This window comes from Agelaius phoeniceus, unplaced genomic scaffold, assembly GCF_051311805.1.
Source record: "Agelaius phoeniceus isolate bAgePho1 unplaced genomic scaffold, bAgePho1.hap1 Scaffold_115, whole genome shotgun sequence".
NCBI classification, from domain to species: Eukaryota; Metazoa; Chordata; class Aves; order Passeriformes; family Icteridae; genus Agelaius; species Agelaius phoeniceus.
Genome location: NW_027509878.1, coordinates 548,758 through 557,453, shown reverse-complemented (window position 1 = coordinate 557,453; position 8,696 = coordinate 548,758).

Below are 8,696 nucleotides of genomic sequence, written 5' to 3'. Positions count from 1 at the left end.
CCCGGCTTCTCTGGGAGACCAGGTCTACCTCGCTCCAGCGGGACATCAGGTCGTCGTCGCCCCGGCGGGAAAACAGGTCTACCTCTTACCTGTCCGGGGACAACAGGTCTACCCAGGCTTCGCTGGGACATCAGGTCTACCCCAGCTCCAACCGAGGACAACAGGTCTACCCAGCTCTGTAGGGACAACTGGTCTACCTCAGCTTAATAGGGACAACAGGTCTACCCTTATATCGTAGGGCTAGAAGATCTCTGTCACAAAGTCCTGGGGAGACAACAGGTCTACCCCGATTCCAGCGGGACACCAGGTCTACCCCGGATTCTCTGTGACACCAGGTCTACCTCGCTCCCGCGGAACATCAGGTCGTCCTCGCCCTGGCGGGACAACAGGTCTACCCCGACCCTGGCCAGGACAACAGGTCTACCCTGGCTTCGCTGGGACATCAGGTCTACCCCAGCTCCGTCCAGGGACAACAGGTCTACCCAGATCTGTAGGGACATCAGGTCTACCCGAGCTCCGGCCAGGGACAAAAGGTCTACCCAGCTCTGTAGGGACATCAGGTCTACCCCAGCTCCGTCCAGGGTGAACAGGTCTACCCAGCTCTGTAGGGACATCAGGTCTACCCCAGCTCCGTCCGGGGACAACAGGTCTACCCAGCTCTGTAGGGACATCAGGTCTACCCCAGCTCCGTCCAGGGAGAACAGGTCTACCCAGCTCTGTAGGGACAACTGGTCTACCTCAGCTCAATAGGGACAACAGGTCTACCCTTGTTCCGTAGGGTTAGCAGACCTCTGTCACAAAGTCCTGGGGAGACAACAGGTCTACCCCGTTTTCAGCGGGACACCAGGTCTACCCCGACCCTGGCCAGGGACAACAGGTCTACCCGGGCTTCGCTGGGACATCAGGTCTACCCCAGCTCCGTCCGGGGATCACAGGTCTACCCAGCTCTGTAGGGACATCAGGTCTACCCCAGCTCCGTCCGGGGACAACAGGTCTACCCAGCTCTGTAGGGACATCAGGTCTACCCGAGCTCCGGCCAGGGACAAAAGGTCTACCCAGCTCTGTAGGGACAACTGGTCTACCTCAGCTCAATAGGGACAACAGGTCTACCCTTTTTCCGTAGGGTTAGCAGACCTCTGTCACAAAGTCCTGGGGAGGCAACAGGTCTACCCCGTTTTCAGCTGGACACCAGGTCTACCCCGGCTTCTCTGGGAGACCAGGTCTACCTCGCTCCAGCGGGACATCAGGTCGTCGTCGCCCCGGCGGGAAAACAGGTCTACCTCTTACCTGTCCGGGGACAACAGGTCTACCCAGGCTTCGCTGGGACATCAGGTCTACCCCAGCTCTGTAGGCACATCAGGTCTACCCCAGCTCCAACCGAGGACAACAGGTCTACCCAGCTCTGTAGGGACAACTGGTCTACCTCAGCTTAATAGGGACAACAGGTCTACCCTTATATCGTAGGGCTAGAAGATCTCTGTCACAAAGTCCTGGGGAGACAACAGGTCTACCCCGATTCCAGCGGGACACCAGGTCTACCCCGGATTCTCTGTGACACCAGGTCTACCTCGCTCCCGCGGAACATCAGGTCGTCCTCGCCCTGGCGGGACACCAGGTCTACCCCGGCCCTGGCCAGGACAACAGGTCTACCCAGGCTTCGCTGGGACATCAGGTCTACCCCAGCTCCGTCCAGGGACAACAGGTCTACCCAGCTCTGTAGGGACATCAGGTCTACCCCAGCTCCGTCCGGGGACAACAGGTCTACCCAGCTCTGTAGGGACATCAGGTCTACCCAAGCTCCGGCCAGGGACAAAAGGTCTACCCAGCTCTGTAGGGACATCAGGTCTACCCCAGCTCCGTCCAGGGACAACAGGTCTACCCTGCTCTGTAGGGACATCAGGTCTACCCCAGCTCCGTCCGGGGACAACAGGTCTACCCAGCTCTGTAGGGACCTCAGGTCTACCCCAGCTCCGGCCAGGGACAACAGGTCTACCCAGCTCTGTAGGGACAACTGGTCTACCTCAGCTCAATAGGGACAACAGGTCTACCCTTGTTCCGTAGGGTTAGCAGACCTCTGTCACAAAGTCCTGGGGAGACAACAGGTCTACCCCGTTTTCAGCTGGACACCAGGTCTACCCCGGCTTCTGTGGGAGACCAGGTCTACCTCGCTCCAGCGGAACATCAGGTCGTCCTCGCCCTGGCCGGACAACAGGTCTACCCCGACCCTGGCCAGGGACAACAGGTCTACCCTGGCTTCTCTGGGACATCAGGTCTACCCCAGCTCCGTCCGGGGACAACAGGTCTACCCAGCTCTGTAGGGACATCAGGTCTACCCCAGCTCCGTCCGGGGACAACAGGTCTACCCAGCTCTGTAGGGAAATCAGGTCTACCCCGGCTCCGTCCGCGGACAACAGGTCTACCCAGCTCTGTAGAGAAAACTGGTCTACCTCAGCTCAATAGGGGCAACAGGTCTACCCTTATATCGTAGGTCTAGCAGATCTCTGTCACAAAGTCGTGGGTAGACAACAGGTCTACCCCGTTTTCAGCTGGACAACAGGTCTACCCCAGATTCTCTGGGACACCAGGTCTACCTCGCTCCAGCGGGACATCAGGTCGTCGTCGCCCCGGCGGGAAAACAGGTCTACCTCTTACCTGTCCGGGGACAACAGGTCTACCCAGGCTTCGCTGGGACATCAGGTCTACCCCAGCTCTGTAGGCACATCAGGTCTACCCCAGCTCCAGCCGAGGACAAAAGGTCTACCCAGCTCTGTAGGGACATCAGGTCTACCCCAGCTCCGTCCAGGGACAACAGGTCTACCCTGCTCTGTAGGGACATCAGGTCTACCCCAGCTCCGTCCGGGGACAACAGGTCTACCCAGCTCTGTAGGGACATCAGGTCTACCCCAGATCCGGCCAGGGACAACAGGTCTACCCAGCTCTGTAGGGACATCAGGTCTACCCGAGCTCCGGCCAGGGACAAAAGGTCTACCCAGCTCTGTAGGGACAACTGGTCTACCTCAGCTCAATAGGGACAACAGGTCTACCCTTGTTCCGTAGGGTTAGCAGACCTCTGTCACAAAGTCCTGGGGAGACAACAGGTCTACCCCGTTTTCAGCATGACACCAGGTCTACCCCGGCTTCTCTGGGAGACCAGGTCTACCTCGCTCCAGCGGAACATCAGGTCGTCCTCGCCCTGGCGGGAACACAGGTCTACCCCGGCCCTGGCCAGGACAACAGGTCTACCCTGGCTTCGCTGGGACATCAGGTCTACCCCAGCTCCGTCCAGGGACAACAGGTCTACCCAGCTCTGTAGGGACATCAGGTCTACCCCAGGTCCGTCCGGGGACAACAGGTCTACCCAGCTCTGTAGGGACATCAGGTCTACCCGAGCTCCGGCCAGGGACAAAAGGTCTACCCAGCTCTGTAGGGACATCAGGTCTACCCCAGCTCCGTCCAGGGAGAACAGGTCTACCCAGCTCTGTAGGGACATCAGGTCTACCCCAGCTCCGTCCGGGGACAACAGGTCTACCCAGCTCTGTAGGGACCTCAGGTCTACCCCAGCTCCGGCCAGGGACAACAGGTCTATCCAGCTCTGTAGGGACAACTGGTCTACCTCAGCTCAATAGGGACAACAGGTCTACCCTTGTTCCGTAGGGTTAGCAGACCTCTGTCACAAAGTCCTGGGGAGACAACAGGTCTACCCCGTTTTCAGCTGGACACCAGGTCTACCCCGGCTTCTCTGGGAGACCAGGTCTACCTCGCTCCAGCGGAACATCAGGTCGTCCTCGCCCTGGCGGGACAACAGGTCTACCCCGGCCCTGGCCAGGACAACAGGTCTACCCAGGCTTCGCTGGGACATCAGGTCTACCCCAGCTCCGTCCAGGGACAACAGGTCTACCCAGCTCTGTAGGGACATCAGGTCTACCCCAGGTCCGTCCGGGGACAACAGGTCTACCCAGCTCTGTAGGGACATCAGGTCTACCCAAGCTCCGGCCAGGGACAAAAGGTCTACCCAGCTCTGTAGGGACATCAGGTCTACCCCAGCTCCGTCCAGGGACAACAGGTCTACCCAGCTCTGTAGGGACATCAGGTCTACCCCAGCTCCGTCCGGGGACAACAGGTCTACCCAGCTCTGTAGGGACCTCAGCTCTACCCCAGCTCCGGCCAGGGACAACAGGTCTACCCAGCTCTGTAGGGACAACTGGTCTACCTCATCTCAATAGGGACAACAGGTCTACCCTTGTTCCGTAGGGTTAGCAGACCTCTGTCACAAAGTCCTGGGGAGACAACAGGTCTACCCCGATTCCAGCGGGACACCAGGTCTACCCCGGATTCTCTGTGACACCAGGTCTACCTCGCTCCCGCGGAACATCAGGTCGTCCTCGCCCTGGCGGGACACCAGGTCTACCCCGGCCCTGGCCAGGACAACAGGTCTACCCAGGCTTCGCTGGGACATCAGGTCTACCCCAGCTCCGTCCAGGGACAACAGGTCTACCCAGCTCTGTAGGGACATCAGGTCTACCCCAGGTCCGTCCGGGGACAACAGGTCTACCAAGCTCTGTAGGGACATCAGGTCTACCCGAGCTCCGGCCAGGGACAAAAGGTCTACCCAGCTCTGTAGGGACATCAGGTCTACCCCAGCTCCGTCCAGGGAGAACAGGTCTACCCAGCTCTGTAGGGACATCAGGTCTACCCCAGGTCCGTCCGGGGACAACAGGTCTACCCAGCTCTGTAGGGACATCAGGTCTACCCCAGCTCCGGCCAGGGACAACAGGTCTACCCAGCTCTGTAGGGACAACTGGTCTACCTCAGCTCAATAGGGACAACAGGTCTACCCTTGTTCCGTAGGGTTAGCAGACCTCTGTCACAAAGTCCTGGGGAGACAACAGGTCTACCCCGTTTTCAGCTGGACACCAGGTCTACCCCGGCTTCTCTGGGAGACCAGGTCTACCTCGCTCCAGCGGAACATCAGGTCGTCCTCGCCCTGGCGGGACAACAGGTCTACCCCGACCCTGGCCAGGGACAACAGGTCTACCCGGGCTTCGCTGGGACATCAGGTCTACCCCAGCTCCGTCCGGGGACAACAGGTCTACCCAGCTCTGTAGGGACATCAGGTCTACCCCAGCTCCGGCCAGGGACAACAGGTCTACCCAGCTCTGTAGGGACATCAGGTCTACCCCGGCTCCGTCCGCGGACAACAGGTCTACCCAGCTCTGTAGAGAAAACTGGTCTACCTCAGCTCAATAGGGGCAACAGGTCTACCCTTATATCGTAGGTCTAGCAGATCTCTGTCACAAAGTCGTGGGTAGACAACAGGTCTACCCCGTTTTCAGCTGGACAACAGGTCTACCCCAGATTCTCTGGGACACCAGGTCTACCTCGCTCCAGCGGGACATCAGGTCGTCGTCGCCCCGGCGGGAAAACAGGTCTACCTCTTACCTGTCCGGGGACAACAGGTCTACCCAGGCTTCGCTGGGACATCAGGTCTACCCCAGCTCTGTAGGCACATCAGGTCTACCCCAGCTCCAACCGAGGACAACAGGTCTACCCAGCTCTGTAGGGACAACTGGTCTACCTCAGCTTAATAGGGACAACAGGTCTACCCTTATATCGTAGGGCTAGAAGATCTCTGTCACAAAGTCCTGGGGAGACAACAGGTCTACCCCGATTCCAGCGGGACACCAGGTCTACCCCGGATTCTCTGTGACACCAGGTCTACCTCGCTCCCGCGGAACATCAGGTCGTCCTCGCCCTGGCGGGACACCAGGTCTACCCCGGCCCTGGCCAGGACAACAGGTCTACCCAGGCTTCGCTGGGACATCAGGTCTACCCCAGCTCCGTCCAGGGACAACAGGTCTACCCAGCTCTGTAGGGACATCAGGTCTACCCCAGCTCCGTCCGGGGACAACAGGTCTACCCAGCTCTGTAGGGACATCAGGTCTACCCGAGCTCCGGCCAGGGACAAAAGGTCTACCCAGCTCTGTAGGGACATCAGGTCTACCCCAGCTCCGTCCAGGGAGAACAGGTCTACCCAGCTCTGTAGGGACATCAGGTCTACCCCAGCTCCGTCCGGGGACAACAGGTCTACCCAGCTCTGTAGGGACCTCAGGTCTACCCCAGCTCCGGCCAGGGACAACAGGTCTACCCAGCTCTGTAGGGACAACTGGTCTACCTCAGCTCAATAGGGACAACAGGTCTACCCTTGTTCCGTAGGGTTAGCAGACCTCTGTCACAAAGTCCTGGGGAGACAACAGGTCTACCCCGTTTTCAGCTGGACACCAGGTCTACCCCGGCTTCTGTGGGAGACCAGGTCTACCTCGCTCCAGCGGAACATCAGGTCGTCCTCGCCCTGGCGGGACAACAGGTCTACCCCGACCCTGGCCAGGGACAACAGGTCTACCCGGGCTTCGCTGGGACATCAGGTCTACCCCAGCTCCGTCCGGGGACAACAGGTCTACCCAGCTCTGTAGGGACATCAGGTCTACCCCAGCTCCGGACAGGGACAATAGGTCTACCCAGCTCTGTAGGGACATCAGGTCTACCCCGGCTCCGTCCGCGGACAACAGGTCTACCCAGCTCTGTAGAGAAAACTGGTCTACCTCAGCTCAATAGGGGCAACAGGTCTACCCTTATATCGTAGGTCTAGCAGATCTCTGTCACAAAGTCGTGGGTAGACAACAGGTCTACCCCGTTTTCAGCTGGACAACAGGTCTACCCCAGCTTCTCGGGGACACCAGGTCTACCTCGCTCCAGCGGGACATCAGGTCGTCGTCGCCCCGGCGGGAAAACAGGTCTACCTCTTACCTGTCCGGGGACAACAGGTCTACCCAGGCTTCGCTGGGACATCAGGTCTACCCCAGCTCTGTAGGCACATCAGGTCTACCCCAGCTCCAACCGAGGACAACAGGTCTACCCAGCTCTGTAGGGACAACTGGTCTACCTCAGCTTAATAGGGACAACAGGTCTACCCTTATATCGTAGGGCTAGCAGATCTCTGTCACAAAGTCCTGGGGAGACAACAGGTCTACCCCGATTCCAGCGGGACACCAGGTCTACCCCGGATTCTCTGTGACACCAGGTCTACCTCGCTCCCGCGGAACATCAGGTCGTCCTCGCCCTGGCGGGACACCAGGTCTACCCCAGCTCCGTCCAGGGAGAACAGGTCTACCCAGGCTTCGCTGGGACATCAGGTCTACCCCAGCTCCGTCCGGGGACAACAGGTCTACCCAGATCTGTAGGGACATCAGGTCTACCCCAGCTCCGTCCGGGGACAACAGGTCTACCCAGCTCTGTTGGGACATCAGGTCTACCCGAGCTCCGGCCAGGGACAAAAGGTCTACCCAGCTCTGTAGGGACATCAGGTCTACCCCAGCTCCGTCCAGGGAGAACAGGTCTACCCAGCTCTGTAGGGACATCAGGTCTACCCCAGCTCCGTCCGGGGACAACAGGTCTACCCAGCTCTGTAGGGACAACTGGTCTACCTCAGCTCAATAGGGACAACAGGTCTACCCTTGTTCCGTAGGGTTAGCAGACCTCTGTCACAAAGTCCTGGGGAGACAACAGGTCTACCCCGTTTTCAGCTGGACACCAGGTCTACCCCGGCTTCTCTGGGAGACCAGGTCTACCTCGCTCCAGCGGAACATCAGGTCGTCCTCGCCCTGGCGGGACAACAGGTCTACCCCGACCCTGGCCAGGGACAACAGGTCTACCCGGGCTTCGCTGGGACATCAGGTCTACCCCAGCTCCGTCCGGGGACGACAGGTCTACCCAGCTCTGTAGGGACATCAGGTCTACCCCAGCTCCGGACAGGGACAATAGGTCTACCCAGCTCTGTAGGGACATCAGGTCTACCCCGGCTCCGTCCACGGAACACAGGTCTACCCAGCTCTGTAGAGAAAACTGGTCTACCTCAGCTCAATAGGGGCAACAGGTCTACCCTTATATCGTAGGTCTAGCAGATCTCTGTCACAAAGTCGTGGGTAGACAACAGGTCTACCCCGTTTTCAGCTGGACAACAGGTCTACCCCAGCTTCTCTGGGACACCAGGTCTACCTCGCTCCAGCGGGACATCAGGTCGTCGTCGCCCCGGCGGGAAAACAGGTCTACCTCTTACCTGTCCGGGGACAACAGGTCTACCCAGGCTTCGCTGGGACATCAGGTCTACCCCAGCTCTGTAGGCACATCAGGTCTACCCCAGCTCCAACCGAGGACAACAGGTCTACCCAGCTCTGTAGGGACAACTGGTCTACCTCAGCTTAATAGGGACAACAGGTCTTCCCTTATATCGTAGGGCTAGAAGATCTCTGTCACAAAGTCCTGGGGAGACAACAGGTCTACCCCGATTCCAGCGGGACACCAGGTCTACCCCGGATTCTCTGTGACACCAGGTCTACCTCGCTCCCGCGGAACATCAGGTCGTCCTCGCCCTGGCGGGACACCAGGTCTACCCCGGCCCTGGCCAGGACAACAGGTCTACCCAGGCTTCGCTGGGACATCAGGTCTACCCCAGCTCCGTCCAGGGACAACAGGTCTACCCAGCTCTGTAGGGACATCAGGTCTACCCCAGGTCCGTCCGGGGACAACAGGTCTACCCAGCTCTGTAGGGACATCAGGTCTACCCGAGCTCCGGCCAGGGACAAAAGGTCTACCCAGCTCTGTAGGGACATCAGGTCTACCCCAGCTCCGTCCAGGGAGAA